Genomic DNA, 15,756 nt, shown 5'->3' on the forward strand with positions numbered 1-15,756 from the left:
ATTTCCTCTGTTCTCTCTTTCTGGAACATTATTTGGTCAAAGTTTGCATTTTAATACAACCTCTCTCAAATTTTTAATTTTATTTCTTTGTTCTACTTTCTGGGAGATTTCCTCAGCTTTATTTCCAATATTCTTTTAATGTTTTGTTTCTCCTGCCCTTCTTTTCAATCTAAGGGCCCTTCTAAGGGCCAGTTTGTGTTCTCTGGTATTTCTTAAAAAATAGCATTGTGTTCTTTTTTCCGTAGTGCAATATGTTCTGTTATCTTTCTAATGATATAAATAGCACATGTGTAATTAAAGTTTTCTTCTCACTGTTTTCTCCAAAGCTACATTTTCCTTATTTCTACTTGAAAAAAAAGTTTTTCATTTGTCTAGAAATTTTTAATTTTCTGTTCATATTTCAAAACGGTAGACTACAAAGTTTCACTGGATTTTTGAATGCATCTGGATAACTGACTATAAACTTGAAAATAAAATATCATTGCAGAGAGATCAGTCTTTGTCTCTTTGGAGTGACTGCTAATGTCAATACTTTTAGGACTTTCATCCTGGGCTGATCAGAGTCCTGAGAGAAGATCTATTTAATCACTTGCCAGGAGAATACAGGCCTGGATATCAGCCTTCCAGAGCAAATGTGGAAAGAAGGCTGGAGAACTCAGCACTCAGTACATTTATGATCACTTTATCTCCTTGCTTTCAAAATTGTAGCTCTGCCTTCACCTGGGACTGTGTCATCCTCAGACCCTCTGTTTCCTCGTCTCCAGAGAGTAAATCGTTAGTCTTTATCCAGGGAGGAGTTCTGACTATCCCTTAAACAGTAGTCAACCTTATTTTAGGCTGTACTCCAAAACCTACTTCCAGAGGAACCTGACACTATCAATTTTTAAGACTTTTAAGGTTTCATGGAGTAATGCAGATTAGTCCCCAGCTTTTTACATGGCAGATGTATGATAGGTTTCCCCAGTCTGTAATAGCAATAAGCATATAACTAGCTGCTGACATTATGTAATTATTGTCTCTTAGCCTATTGTCTCCACCCTTGCCAGATTACACCTTTAAAAAAAAAAAAAAACTCCTTTAATTTTAGTGTAGTTTCAAGGTAATTTAATTTAGTTGAATATATTCAGACCATCATATTTATCCTGATATTTCATGAGTTTTCTTTTATTTTTTTTAAAGTTTATTTATTTTAAGAGACAGAGAGAGACAGAGAGAGCATGCACATGAGCAGGGGACAGGTAGAGAGAGAGGGAAAGAGAGAATCCCAAGCAGGCTCCACGCTGTCAGCACAGGGCCCGACCCAGGGCTCCATCTCACAAACCATTAGATCACGACCTGAGCTGAGATCAAGAGCTGGACGTTTAACCAACTGAGTCACCCAGGGGTCCACCCATGATTTTTCTATTACACCAGACCGTTAAATTTATAAAGTCAGATTTCACATGCTTTGCCCTTTGATCCTAGCATTTTTAGGGAAATCGAATCAGATGGGAGGAGCTGAAGGTCTTCTGTCATTGACCTACTTTGCTGGGTCAGAGACTTATCATAGGCCTCCCTGGTTTTCTCTTACTTACATCTTTCTAGTGAAGAGTAAGCAATGACCAATATCTCACCAGAGAGGGTGCTAGATGGGTAATTTGTCAGTTGGCTGTTCCTTGCTATATCTTTTCCCAGGTAGAGTGTTATCAGAGTCACAGAAGCAGTCTCAGCACTCAGGTACTTATCAGGAAGAAAGGTGCTTGGTCCCCTTTGCTTCTCTTGCCAACCTCACAAGGCTGCTTGTATGGAACAGGTATGTTAATGTGTGTAAGGAGGTGCCAGTGTCTACATGCTTCTAAGGCAGTCATTACGGAGACAAGCCAGCCTTTGATTTTATGGGTGCCAGTGAATTGTCCAACTCCCCTTATGGTGGTCACGGGATGTGTTCCTCATGACTTAATTCAATCAGAAGAAAATACATCCAGATTTAATTTGATGTCATGTAATTCTTTTTTCCAAGTCTCTCATGTAAAATTATAATTTGAGTTCAAAGCACTGCCCGAGAAATTTTCTGATTAAATCTAAAAAAAATTTAAGGAGACTTCTAGAACTAAATTCTAGGGCAGCTGAGATAAATTACATATTCAATTCAGGTGTAGTTGGGAGTATTCAGATGAGATATTTCCTCTCTTCCTTTCCAAGTCCTCTCACTCTTCTCCAATACAGTAGGAACAAAGCATTCTAATTTTGCCTCAGGGAAGGGAGGGGTGGTAGAGGAAAGGATGTTTTTTCTTCTTGGTTCTGAGGGCACTCCTCCACTAAGACTTCCTTATCCCAAGTCTAGGGGAAGTTCCAGACAAGTGTGTCCTGAAGAGAAAAGGTTGTGGCTCCTTTCCCAGGAGATGTCCTTAAAGTTCCAAGCCCTGGTGTTCCCCAGTGGCGAGAAACAGCAGAAAAGTTTTATTTTTACCCTGTCCCTCTGCCTAGCCCCTGGCAGAAACACTAATTAGATGGCATTAAATGTCTAAAGCCATCAAAATAGACCACAAAGGGGGGACTATGATAATTCAGAATAGGGCAGATCAATTCTTAAACAATAGAAGACTTGATTCGTCATTACATTGCAATGACAAATCACCTGCCCTGTTCAATACAGGGCCTCTTAGCCTCTTTGTTCAGCCCTGGTAGAATTTCTTTTTAAATTCACAAGAAGTATATCTGAAATAAATCCATAAGCCCTCATATTCTACCTATAAGCTTATGAAAGTGACTATCGATAAGGTCAGTTACCACAAGCTGATGTTCCCCTGTGCCCTGAAACTGCTGAGGTTGGTGGTGAGTCCTCAGCACCACACTTTCTCATGATACTTTACAGGAGCTGCATGACCAGAGGAGAAAAGTACAGCAAGGCATGCTCAGAAGCTGATCTCTAGAATTCATGGCACATTACCAAGGTGACTTGAAAGTCCCGCTGTCAGGTTCTTTTCTATTCAGTATGTGTTTTTTACCAGGATGGTGACCTTGGAAATGACCCAATCATGGCATCAAAGCACTGGCATGGAACTGCTCCTGAGGTAGTCCTAAAAGCAGATGTAAGCTGGAGCAGCAAAATGCTAAAGAAAAACATTATGCCGTGGAGGCTCAGGGAAAGAAAATGTAACTGGCTGTATTTACAAACACAGTATTTTTTTTTAAATAATGGATTCTGACTTGAAAGGAAATGTATTGTAAAAGTGCAAGCAGGATAGGAAAGGAAGACAGAGAAGCTCTTTGAAGAGCTTCTTGAGATTTATCTATTTCCAGTATGTCATTTAATGAACTTTTCTGTACTGTTTAGTATGTGCAAATATTAACTCATTTCATCCTCATGATAACTCCATGGAATGGGTAATACATTTATGCCCCTTATGTGGATGAGAAACCCAAGGCAAGTAGCTTGCCCAAAGTAACACAGTTTACAAGTGGATAAAATGGGATTGGAACCCAGGTAATCAGGCTTTGTGTTCCGTGCTCTTAACTACTATGCTATCCTGCTGTTGAATACCATACATAATCCGGGAGAAGGTAAATAATAACAATGATAATCGCCATCATCATCCTCATCATCATCATTGAAGGAAGTGTTACCCTTACTTGAGCACTGACCATGTGCCAGGCACTAAAATCCTATGAGAAAAATCCTATCCCATTTTTAGTTGAACAAACTGAAGCTTAGAGAAGTTAAGTGGCTTGCCTGAGGTCACAGGGGTACAAAGCGTGAGTGGGGCAATGGAGAGGGACAGATGGTGGTGTGTGCTACTGATGATGTTTGTCCACATAACGTTCCTAGCACTGGGCTGGATAAGGGACACAGATGATGAAAAGGAGAGGGTCTTGCATCCATGGCAGTTGGCTTTAATCTGGGCACTCTGGATTAGTCCTAAAAATAGCCCTGAATGTGACCAAGGAGCAATTTTTCCCCCTGATTTACTTATCTCTCTAAAACGTGTTACTTTAATCTGTGAAAGAAGCTGGGCTCAGCCAGCACAAGTGACCCATCTGGCAGAGGCGTGAGGATTAGCTCTTTGATTCGGATTTGTCTATCAAGGACTAAAATTCTTTTCCAGACTTAATTTACATTCTAATCTCTGCATGTGATTTAAAGGCATCCTCTAACATTTTTATTCTCCAACCCATGAGTCTGACTTTTAGCACGAAAAATAAAATACAACGAGAAACCTGTTATACCAACATGAGGACCAGAGAAATGCTAAACAGAAGATGTGACATTGTTTTGTGGGTTTTGCAAAAAAACAAAAAACAAAAACCCAAAAAACAAACAAACAGCAAAAAACAGGTTAGTTGGCTTAAAAAAAAATAGCCAAACACATGCAGGTAAAATCTTTTAAAGCTCACAAGAACAGAGATTTCTACGAATGCAGCCTTGGAAGACAGATGGCCTATAAATCCACACAAAGTCATCACACAGTTGAGACGGGCAAACTGGACCATGTGTCTGCCAGCTAGCATGGACACCAGCCTCATTCTGTGGAGCCAAATGCCAATTAGGCAGGCTCTGGCACTCAAATGTTCAGATGTCCATGGGATTAGGTGGTTGAGAATCCATTCATCATCATTCAATCCCCACTTGTAACGTAATGATATCAGAGAATGTTGGAATGCTACTGGCCCAATGGCTTAACACCTCCTAAGTCCAAGCACAGCACAGAAAAGCTATTTCCTTGGCTCATGTTTATTCCTGGTGCTGTGACCCTTGTGTGAGTTCTGCTAGACCAGCTCAGGGAAAGTAAGTGCAGATGGTTTTCATAGTCCATGGCTCACCAAAATCTATTTGTCTGCTTTCAGAAATAATCTATTAAATGTCCCCTTTTCAAGCACCCTTGCTTGGGCACAAACTTTCCGATTACAAATGTCAACTAACTGTGCTTTTGTAAGAGTGTAATGAACTTTGCTGGTTTCTTGATTTTATCTGTTTATTTTCCAATCCTGGAGTCAGTGTTACAGATTCTTATTCATCTTGATTGCGTATCTGTTCTATTACTTTAATCACATTATTGTGTGATAGTGTCATTAAATGGCTACCTGCTCCTCTCAAAGCCTTTGCCGATTAACCTCTCAGCCAGCTGTCAGGGATTCTGTGTCCCTGCCGTCTCCCCTGCACTCAGTTGAACTTGTTGATATGGTTTGTGTGAAAGTTCTTAATGATGACACCTAACTTTGATTTAACACTTTCCCTTTACCAACATGTTCTCACATCTGCGAGTTTATTTACTCCTCACTGTTCTGTTTGGTAGGTAGGACGAAGTTTTATTATTTGACACGATAGATAACAAGCTCTAACCCAGTGAGATTTAATAGTCCTTTTAAATGGACGTGGCTAAGTAAGGAAAGAATCCATATTAGAATCTTGATCTCTTTTTTTGTTTTGTTTTATGTGGTGTTTTTCTTGTTGCTGTTGTTGTTTTTCTTTGTTTTTTGTTTCCTATTTTTTTTTTTTGCAGAACTGTATTGTATTTATTCATTAAAAAATCCATGTATAAGTGGACCCACACAGCTCAAACCCATGTTTTTCAAGGGTCAATTGTATATGTATCTTCTTTATCCTAGAACTTGATCTTCCAAACACAGGCTTGGAGTCTATACACTAGATTTATGTAAAAGGTTAATGGTTAAAGGTTAGAGGTTCTCAGAGGGTTGCGAACAGTTTGTTGCCTTTTATTAGTGTACTGTCATCTTGCTTTATCAGAAAAGACCCTTTACAGTGGCTCCTGACCAGAAGGTAAAGGAGGCAAAAATGTTCTAGATTCTTAACTAGAATGTCATGTTCCTTGGTCAGGTGCAACATTGGCTTTCTAAGTGCAAAGATCACAACCTTCCCTTCATTTATGTCTCTTCCAGTTTCTAGTGTAAAGGCAGGCCTAGAATATGTGCTCACTAATGCTTTCTGAGCTACTTAGATGTTATCTCTTAGTGCCTTATATGTCTCAGCATTCCTGAAATACAGCTTGAATGTCACTTTCCTCTTCAAAAGCCTTCCCTTCTTAGAGCAATTCCCAACACTCCCAAGAACCTCAATAAAAAAAAAACTTCCCCTTCCCTCCAAGCTTCCCTGGCACACAAAGGACACTCAATAGATACTGGGTGAATGAATGGAGGTGTATTACATTCTATCTTGTATTATAGTTATTTGTATATATCATTTCCCCTTCAAATTATAGTCTCCTTAAGAGCAAAGACTTTATCTTGAGTTTGTTCCACTTCTTTGGAGTTCTTAAGCCACATGGATAATACGTGTTTGTCAGATTAAAGTGTCCATGCAATTACACCAAGTATGTGTTAGAATAAAGAAAATAGTTCAGTGAGCATCAGGTACCTTGGAGGATTTCTCCTTTGATGTGCTGGAGATTCCTGTTATAGTTGCAGAGTTGGATGGAGAATTCTTTCTATACTATTGTGATCATGGTGAATATGGTTTTTGTCTGTAATGACATTGTAGCAGCCTGTGTTGGTGCCCCAGGAAATATGGTTGGGCTGGACTTCCATGTGCAACTCTTTGTCTGGTGGCTTTATGTGATGCGGGCCGGAAGTGCCTGAGGATTAATATTTCCTAACAGCATCTGCAGTGACAATGCTTGGGAAACTCAGGTGTGTGTTCTACATTGGCTTCTAGAATTCACCTCCGGACTGAGTCCCAGTTACACGCATGGATAACTTGCTTGGTTTCACAACCTTACTATCTGCCTTCCCTTCCTTGTTCTCACTTTCTTTTGTATCACCTCTCAAACTCTTTGTACTTGAATTCTCCCAGAGTTGGCTCCTGGGGGGAACCCAAACAAAGACAAATAGCAACATTAATAAGAAACATCTTTGGCTTATTTTCTACATGTAAGGTAGAGTGTTAGGTGAGAAGGTTGATTTTGTCAAACATCCTCAGTTAAGCCTTCATCTTAAAATAATCTTATCTCTACTCTGTTTTGCTTTCACTCTGGACTCCTAGAGACCACAGTGGTTCAGAGTTAAGACAGAATTTCTAGAATGTCTATAACGAATTAACGAAGTTATAGATCATTCTCTGCTTCCTGACATTATTTCACCTATTGCCATGGCACATTTTTTAGCTGGTAAGTGTTAGGGTAAACAGTCCACATCTCATATCATCTGGGTTCCTTGTAGACACAGTTTGTTTTCCATGGAGTTGATTCTCTCTGCATTTGAACTGTTTCTTTCCCACTTATTTCGTACAAAACCAACTATTAACAATACTAGACTACGGGTAACGCAGATGTTGGGGGCCAAATGCCTATGACTTAGTGGCTTTTCTCCAGCAGTGTTACCTACTAAGGCATTCTTTTTAACTGAGCCATAGTCCCACCTGACTTCTGCTGAGAAGGGGGAGGTATCATAGTTAGCAATGTTAATGCTACTTTCAGGAAAGTAGCCACTATCTGCTTTGTCCCTTCAGCTCTCACATGAAACTACAAAGCACCTTGGGAAGAGATAGCTGGCTGAGGGAAAGAGGTTTTAAGAAAACTCAGCATTCCAGAGTGGATTAGGCTACCCAACTCATTTCCCCACACCTTGGAACTGGCATTTGACTTAGTCTTTTACAACTTATTTTTTTCCTGACTGGTTTTTTTCCCAATAAAGGCTACTTCAGCTACAAATGGACATGGCTGTGACTTTCTGGCTACTGCCATGCTTTTCAGCAGACATGGAGGTCACTGAAAGAATGCCTGGAGGAGGGAAAAACCCAGGACTCCTAGGCCAGGCATTGGCCTCTCCTCAGGCCTCAGACTCCTGGGAAAGGAGGAAATGCAATCAAGGAAGGGAAAGGGAAGTATGTTACCAAGTCAACTAATGAACAATGGACTCATAATGGCAATATTGAAACAATTTTTTTTTCATTTGAGCCAGACTGAAATACAGAGAAGTCTATGAACATAGGAAACACAAAGTTAAGAGGAGTTTGAACACACAGTTGATAATGTCATTCTTCTGTGACCTTCCACAGAGGGCTAGAAAGTCAATAGGTGGAGTTTAAATGGGATCTTAATCAATAAAATACTAGAGTGGCTTTTCAGCCGCTTTCTCACTGTAGTAACTTAATTAAGCCATGAAAAGAACTGAACACGTCACCCAGTTTTCATCTGCCTTTGTCTTTGAGGAAGAGACTCTATATTGTTTGAGTTGACTGTGTACATTCATTCCAATTCTTTTATTGTTTGGATTGCTCAACAGGTAATCTATATAGAAATATTTAAATAGATGCTGTCTTAATTGTGAGGCAGATCTTTAAACCTGTCAATATTTCCTCCAGATGAGTGGTTTTTAAACCGAGCATCCTGAATCTCCTGGGGTTTTGACAGAAGCGCCTGCAGAGAATGAGGTGGAGGCGAGGCCACCACCAGCTCTATTCCAGACTCCCCCTTTCTTCAACCAAAATAGTGCTTTGAAAGGTTTCCCTACACATTGGCCTTCCTTGTGAAACTTTGTTGGAAGAAACAAACACAAATAAAGTAGGTTATGTCAAGGACAAGTTTGAAAACGACCTTTGTGGATGCCAACTGCTAACTTCTAAACAGTTGACCTGTATCTCCTTTCTCAGCACATCCTGGTGGTGGGCCCCAAGTGAGAGCCGGAAGTGTTAGGGAGGACACTGCATTGGGGCACAGGAAATATGGTCCTAGTCTCAATATTGTCCTTCCTTAGCTGCCTCGTCTTTGGTCTGAGAGTTTGGGCTAAGTAGCTAGGTCCCTCATAGACAGGAAAGCCCAGGATTTGAGGCCGCCAGCCAGACCTTCATGAATGGTAACAATAAACAGTCCTATGACAGGTTGGTAGGGACAGGCCGTGGGCACTGCCTCCTCCCATTTTTTTTTCTTTCAATGCTCAGCTACTCTAATCTTGTCCACTTTTCACTTCTGACTCTGAGGGCAATTTATGAAAAGTGCTTATCTTAGTTAGCCTTCTACAAGTAGGCTTTGAGACAAGGATTTCAGTGCAAGTAACTTATTTGGGAGGCAACCCCAGGAGATAACAGTAGAGGAGTGGAGAAATGAAAAGGGAAGGAAGGAAAGGCGACCTAGTAAAGGGAACATTATCAACCAAGTTACAGTTGTAGGCAACTAGGGTCCAATCCCACTGGGGAACTCTGGGAGAACAAGCATCAAAACCATCCTGCATAAGGGGCAAGGGGGATAAGGTACTACTTCCTGAATGAAAACCACTCTTGGGACCATGAAGTCTCAACCCTTGTAGGCTGACTGTAGCTGGGCTGTGGGAAAGTTCTGGAGAGTTGTAGTGGGACTGCTGACTTGTTGGAACCATGAGTGTCAGGGGAATGGGAAGAGCACCTAGTTCTGCTAGCTTGGTATCATCCCACTTCACAGATGAGAATTCTGAAGCTCCAGCAAGTCAAGTCATTTGCCTGAGGTTAACTGGTTTAACAATTAACACTATGCCAGCCTTTCCCTTTAATTACGGCATGTTTGATCTTTCAAGGATAGACAGTAGACATGAATAAAAATAGTCATTATTTTTTAATGACTTCTACCTAGACTAAAGTGAAATGGTGCTGGGAAAATAATTGTTTTTTAAAAATCTACCAGGAAGGGGCTCCTGGGTGGCTCAGTCAGTTAAGCATCTGACTTTGGCTCAAGTCATGATCTCATGGTTCATGAGTTAGAGTCCCACGTCGGGCTCTGTGCTGACAGCTCAGAGTCTGAAGCCTGCTTCGGATTTTGTGTCTCTATCTCTGTCCCTCCTCTGCTCACACTCTATTACTCTCTCTGTCAAAAATAAACAAACATTAAAAACAAATTACCAGGAAAATTAAGTTATGAAGTAAATGGTAAGATTCCAGTGTAAATCTTCACATTTTTAACTGTAATTTTATTTTAATAAAAATATTTATGAAAGAATGATTGAGTCAGAAATGAACATTTGTGCACAGATAGGACTTGCCATATTTTTTCAGTTTTCATCTTCAAAGATTCTAATTTATTATTATTTGAAATAAGTGAAATAAGCCTGTTAGCCAAGAGACAGCAACATTCAGGAATGCCGCTGCCCAATGCTGTGAATCGCACTTCCAGATTAAAAAATGGTTTGAAATAATTTGTTATAAATACCAATTACCACTTTTCATAGTTCACGTCAGCAAAGGTTTTGTGGCCAACAGTTAATACATGCAACCCTCCTATCACAAATAATTTACTTAATTCTCCCAGTAATTTCTCAGGGATTTTTTTTCAAAAAATGAGAAAACTAGAGGGTGGGATAAGTCAAAGAGGTTAAATGGTTTCCTAAGGTGAGGTAAACAGTGATGATGATTTGTTGATTTCTGACCCAGTTTTAGGGGGATCTGCTGTGTTTATCTGCCCGGTCAGGGAATTTTTGTTCCTTCTTCGGGGAAGCACACCAGGACTGAATTTCAGGGAACAACCTCACTCCTACTGTCAGTCCAAACAAACCATGTGGTATGGGTAGTGGACCCCTCATTGGCTCTAAGGAGAGTCATGTGACCTAAGTCTGTTTAATTATTGCACTCTATTCTCCAGGCCATGATGATCCTAGTTCAGCAGTGGCCTTGGGTGACTTAAGACAGGCTCTGGTTTCTGGTAATTTTGTTGGAAATATGAGTAAAAGTAACTTCAGTATAGGAGCTACTGGTGGCCTTCTTGTTACTTTAGGAGAGTGTGCCCACGCTGGTATATTACAGACAGTAGAGAGAAAATGATTGGAGAGGAAGAAAGACAATTCTTTATGACATCACTGGAGCCCTTTGATGTAGTCATGCTTGAAGTCATTAACACCTTGTAGTGTGTGAGTCCTGATAGTGTTGTTGTTGTTATTTACTTTTATTTTTTGTAGTGCAAGTGCCTGACTTAAGCTTTGATGGCTTAGGCATCCATTTCAAAAAGACACCCACTTCAAAGACAGCTATCATGAATAAACCAATTGACAGCCACATGGCTAGATAGGGAGCCAGGTCACCTCCCCACACTGACACTCCTTTGATTTAGAAAGTTTGCTTGATTTCAATAACTGGCCATTTAGACCACTTGTCTTTTCCTGATCTTATGTTTTAAATTCACCAGTAAAGAGTGAGCCCATGAAACCCCAGACACCCACCCTCAACCCCTAGAAAAACAGAACCCAGACTTGTGAGTGTGCTTTCTCTATAAGTGATCTCCCTGTGTGGCCCCAAATGCATTGTGTGATTTTCAGGTCTTATAAGTAATAAACATCTATTTTTTTCCCAAATTACCTGATGGTTGTTGCTTATGGGCATCTTGAAATCATAATAAGAACCACAAGTGCTGGTCCTACCACAATATTGGTTATTGATAAGCTGAGATCAACACGAAACACAGCTTGACTTTTTGTTCATATGCAACAATAAATTTCTTTCTGGGCTTCAATTTGAGTTAACTTTCTGTCATTTTTCTACTGAAGGAGTTCCACGTAATACTACGGTTGCAAGACTCCCAAGTCCAGTGCTACTTCTAGCACATTCTGGGTGCTTCTTGCTATTGACAATAATGATATAATATGGTTCAATTTTAGGAGAGTCTAATGGATACATATATATTTGTGTGTGTGCGTGTGTGTGTGTGTGTGTGTGTGTATACACAATAGTTATTTCTACTGATGTAATCATCAACATAGGTCTATTTAAGGCAAAAATGCTCACTATACCTGAACTTCTATTTGCTTTGCCTAAAGCCAAATCCATTTGCTATTATTTTGAGTTCATTTTAACTATTAAACTATTAACTCAGTGAGTACTGATCAACTACTAAAAGAGATTATATAGCTTCATTTTGATGACTTAATTGCAACAAAGCAGGGAAGCTTTTGTACAGCACACCTTATAAAAATTTAAGAGGAAGAGCTGCTGATAAAAAGGAATGTAGTTAGAAACATCTGGTAATATTATAATCTGATATATTAATTCAATTGCTTAACACATACTCATGAACACCTGCTCTTCACAGAAGGATAAAAATATGAAAAAACTCAACCATTTTCTCTGGGTTTGGTTTTTTTTTTAATGAATTTTTGCCTTCTTTTACAGACAGAACAGTTAAATCTAATCTTCAGTCTGTTACCTAAAGCATCATTTTATGCTTTTTCATGCTAATTTTACTCAATGCCTTCCTTCTACAGAGTGTAAGTGATTAAAAAAAAAGAAAAGAAAAGAAAAGAAAAACTCTGGGAGACATTAGTCTTCCAAATGACATTCAGGACCCTTCGGTTTGGAAGAGGCAGGGGTCATTATGTATTTCTGTGTTAAGCATGGGTTAGCATTAAGCATTTTGTTCCAGTGCAAACAACATGGTTAGGAAGAAACATTCCTTGATCTGGGGCCATGGCATTCTTCAAAGTGTGATTTTCAATAGTAAAAATAAATTGAACTCCCTTGAGAACAGTATTTTCTGCAACAAGATTTAAACTTTTTCTTTGTGGAACCCAAATATGTGTACATTTGGCCTTACACTGCACAGAGACCCTGTGATTATTTATAACCAGTATATACATCTGCAGAAACAGAAATTCCAGCATGGAAATGTGGCCCACATGCCAATGACAGCAGGCCCACAAAGCGTCAAAGTCCATCATCCCTTCTGGAGTTTCATTTCACACATCTATGTTTAGTTATCTAACGTACGGTTTAAGCATTTGGGCTTTTGGCCATATTGGAAATTTTTCATTTAATTTTAGATTACCTTCTATGTAAAAATTACGTGAAGTGCATATAAAAACTAAACATTAGCATATGTCAACTTTGTGTAAAGTTTACTTGTTTAACACCTACTTAAAAATAGTTTCTCAATAGCAGAAAATTTATTTATATTATTATTTATGTATATTGTGGATGCATCTTATTCTTAGCATTTTATAACAAATATAAGCAATATGGAAGTGCTTTTTTCAGATAATTGGAATTGAATCTGTAGGTCAATTTAACTAATGCTTGTGCACATTTGAGGAACCAATCAAAACAAAAGTAGCAGAAAAAATTATAATGTAATACACTGATTTTCTATCTTATTCTACCATATTTATGTTAAGTATACTTAGTAATATAAGCATATTACAATGTACTATCATAATATAGTAATAATTAGTAATTGTAATAATTATATCCTACTAATATAGTACTTATTTTCTTACATGTTTATTAATCAAAATGTATTAACTCGTTGACTGGAAGTTAAAAACTCTGCTCTCTAGAAGAGCATCTTGGTACGAGATCTCAGGTAAGTCATTTAACCTCAAAATTTTGGTTTGCTTTTTACAAAATAATAATGTACATTTTGAAAGTCACATAATGAATGAAAGTTAATTTTCTTGCAGATCCGTACCAGTCATCATATTGAAATTAAACAATACTTTCTTAAATTGTACTTTGTTAGATTTTATTTGCAGTTACCTTATAAATAAAGAAGATGCAAAAAAAAAAAAGTTTCTGAAAAACTCCTAGTCAAACATCCAATATTGTGAACAGCAAAACCAAATGTAAAAATTGATTTTCATCTTTGGAAAAAAATAATTAAAACTCTTAGTTATTAGCCAACTGAGGTCTAACTCAACAATTTCTTAGTCCTACAAATAAAGATTTCAAAATCATTATCCTTTTGACAATGAAATAATAGTTAACACAATAAAACACTTTTCTCTAGTCTTTGTTCACATAGAGCTGAAGCAGTAAACAAAAGGACTCTCAAGTTCATTTTCTTACAGGAGTTTTTGGGCTAAGAAATGAAATCCATGATGAATGGATAAAGAAGATGTGAGATATATATATATATATATATATATATATATATATATATATATACATACACACACACACACACACACACACACACACAATGGAGTATTACTTGGCAATCGAAAAGAATGAAATCTTGCCATTTGCAACTACGTGGATGGAACTGGAGGGTATTATGCTAAGTGTAATTAGTCAGCCAGAGAAAGACAAATATCATATGACTTAACTCATTTGAGGACTTTTAGACACAGAACAGATGAACATAAGGGAAGCAAAAGTAATATAAAAACAGAAGGGGGGACAAAACATAACAGACTGTTAAATATGGAGAACAGGGGCGCCTGGGTGGCTCAGTCGGTTACGCATCCGGCTTCAGCTCAGGTCATGATCTCGCGGTCTGTGGGTTCGAGCCCCGCATCAGGCTCTGTGCTGACAGCTCAGAGCCTGGAGCCTGTTTCAGATTCTGTGTCTCCCTCTTCCTCTGACCCTCCCCTGTTCATGCTCTCTCTCTCAGTCTCAAAAATAAATAAATGTTAAATATGGAGAACAGAGAGTTATTGAAGGGGGTGTGGGAGGCGGGCTGGGCTAAATGGGTAAGGGGCATTAAGGGATCTACTCCTGAAATCATTGTTGCATTATATGCTAACTAACTTGGATGTAAATTAAAAAAAAGAAGAAAGAAAAAAAAAAAAGAAATGAAATCGATGATTAAAAAAATCACATCAGGGCTGACATGGAGGCTTATAATCCATATCAAAGGAAGTTGTAGAAAAAACCAAAATTGCTATTTTACTTACTTATCTATCTATTTATTTATTTTAAACAGTTTTTTAGGTCTTCTTAATGTTTATTTATTCATTTTGAGAGAGAGAGAGAGCACCCGTGTGAGTAGAGGAGGGGCAGAGAGAGAGAGAATCCTAAGCAGGCTCCATGTTCAGTGTGGAGCCTGACGAGGGGCTTGATTCCATGACCCTGGGATTGTGACCTGAGCTGAAATCAAGAGTCAGATACTCAACTGAGTCACCCAGGTGCCCCTATGTGCTGTCGTGATTATGGAATTCATCGCTAGTGTTTCCATAAGACAGCACTAAATAAACTTGCAAATGCTAAGACATATCATCTTAATTTCCATTAGAATCAAAATCAGTTCTTCTAGGATTATAGAGTTTTACAATAATCTGTCACAAATTTTTCTCTTTGAGTCTTTTACTGCCTTCAGGTCATCAGAGGGTGATGGATGGAAGTGTCATATGCAGGCTGAGGCACGGACCATCTGCAGTGTGGTGTGAACAGTGGAGAAAGGGGCAAAGTTTGGTCTCTGAAGTGTCTCACTGGTTTCACGAAAGCTATTTGTTTCTTCTGTGTCACAGGCTAACCATTTTTAGAGGTCTTGTTGGCTTTGTTATAACACTGTGCCTTATTTTCGGTGAAGTTCAGATTTCAGAAGGGAACTGTCAAGCTGCCCGGGCAAGAAATCTGCAAGGAGTTACTCTTTGCATAATGATAAGGAGAAATCCCATCTTTGTGGCTCTGGGGACTGAAGGGTGTCAGGAGTAACTAGGTTCAGGGGGGTGGGCCTGGCAATGCCGACACACACTGTTGATCACTAGTTTCCATTAACAACCTTACCTTCATGGCAGTGACAGGGATGATGACAACAACAAAGGCAAAGTGCTTGACCAAGAAAATGAACAAAAACCACCCCCCCCAAAAAAAAATTTCATCTGTAAGTTCCCAACTAGTAACATGCAGAATAAAATTAATGATAATAGTTTACTTTTATACTTAATTCATGCATTTTATTTTCATTTCGAGGACTAGTTCCAGAATAAATACAAAGGTTAAAAGACTTTTTAGTCTATTTTTATGATAACCATACTTATTAATGACTCTAAGCTTGCTAGAGCTGTTTCTGTTACTTATGAACTGCCTGCATATTAATATGCAATTAATTTCTTCTTAATAGTTGGTTAATTGTACTTTATTTTCCTCTCTAT

At 38.7% G+C, this 15,756-nt stretch overlaps 1 protein-coding gene across 2 annotated transcripts in view; it reads right to left on the reverse strand.

The window, feature by feature from the left end:
* Positions 1-15,756, reverse strand: part of PLCB1 (phospholipase C beta 1) — a 695,363-nt gene that overhangs the window by 186,722 nt on the left and 492,885 nt on the right. The window lies entirely within an intron of this gene.

This window comes from Panthera onca, chromosome A3, assembly GCF_046562875.1.
Source record: "Panthera onca isolate mPanOnc1 chromosome A3, mPanOnc1 haplotype 2, whole genome shotgun sequence".
Lineage (NCBI taxonomy): Eukaryota > Metazoa > Chordata > Mammalia > Carnivora > Felidae > Panthera > Panthera onca.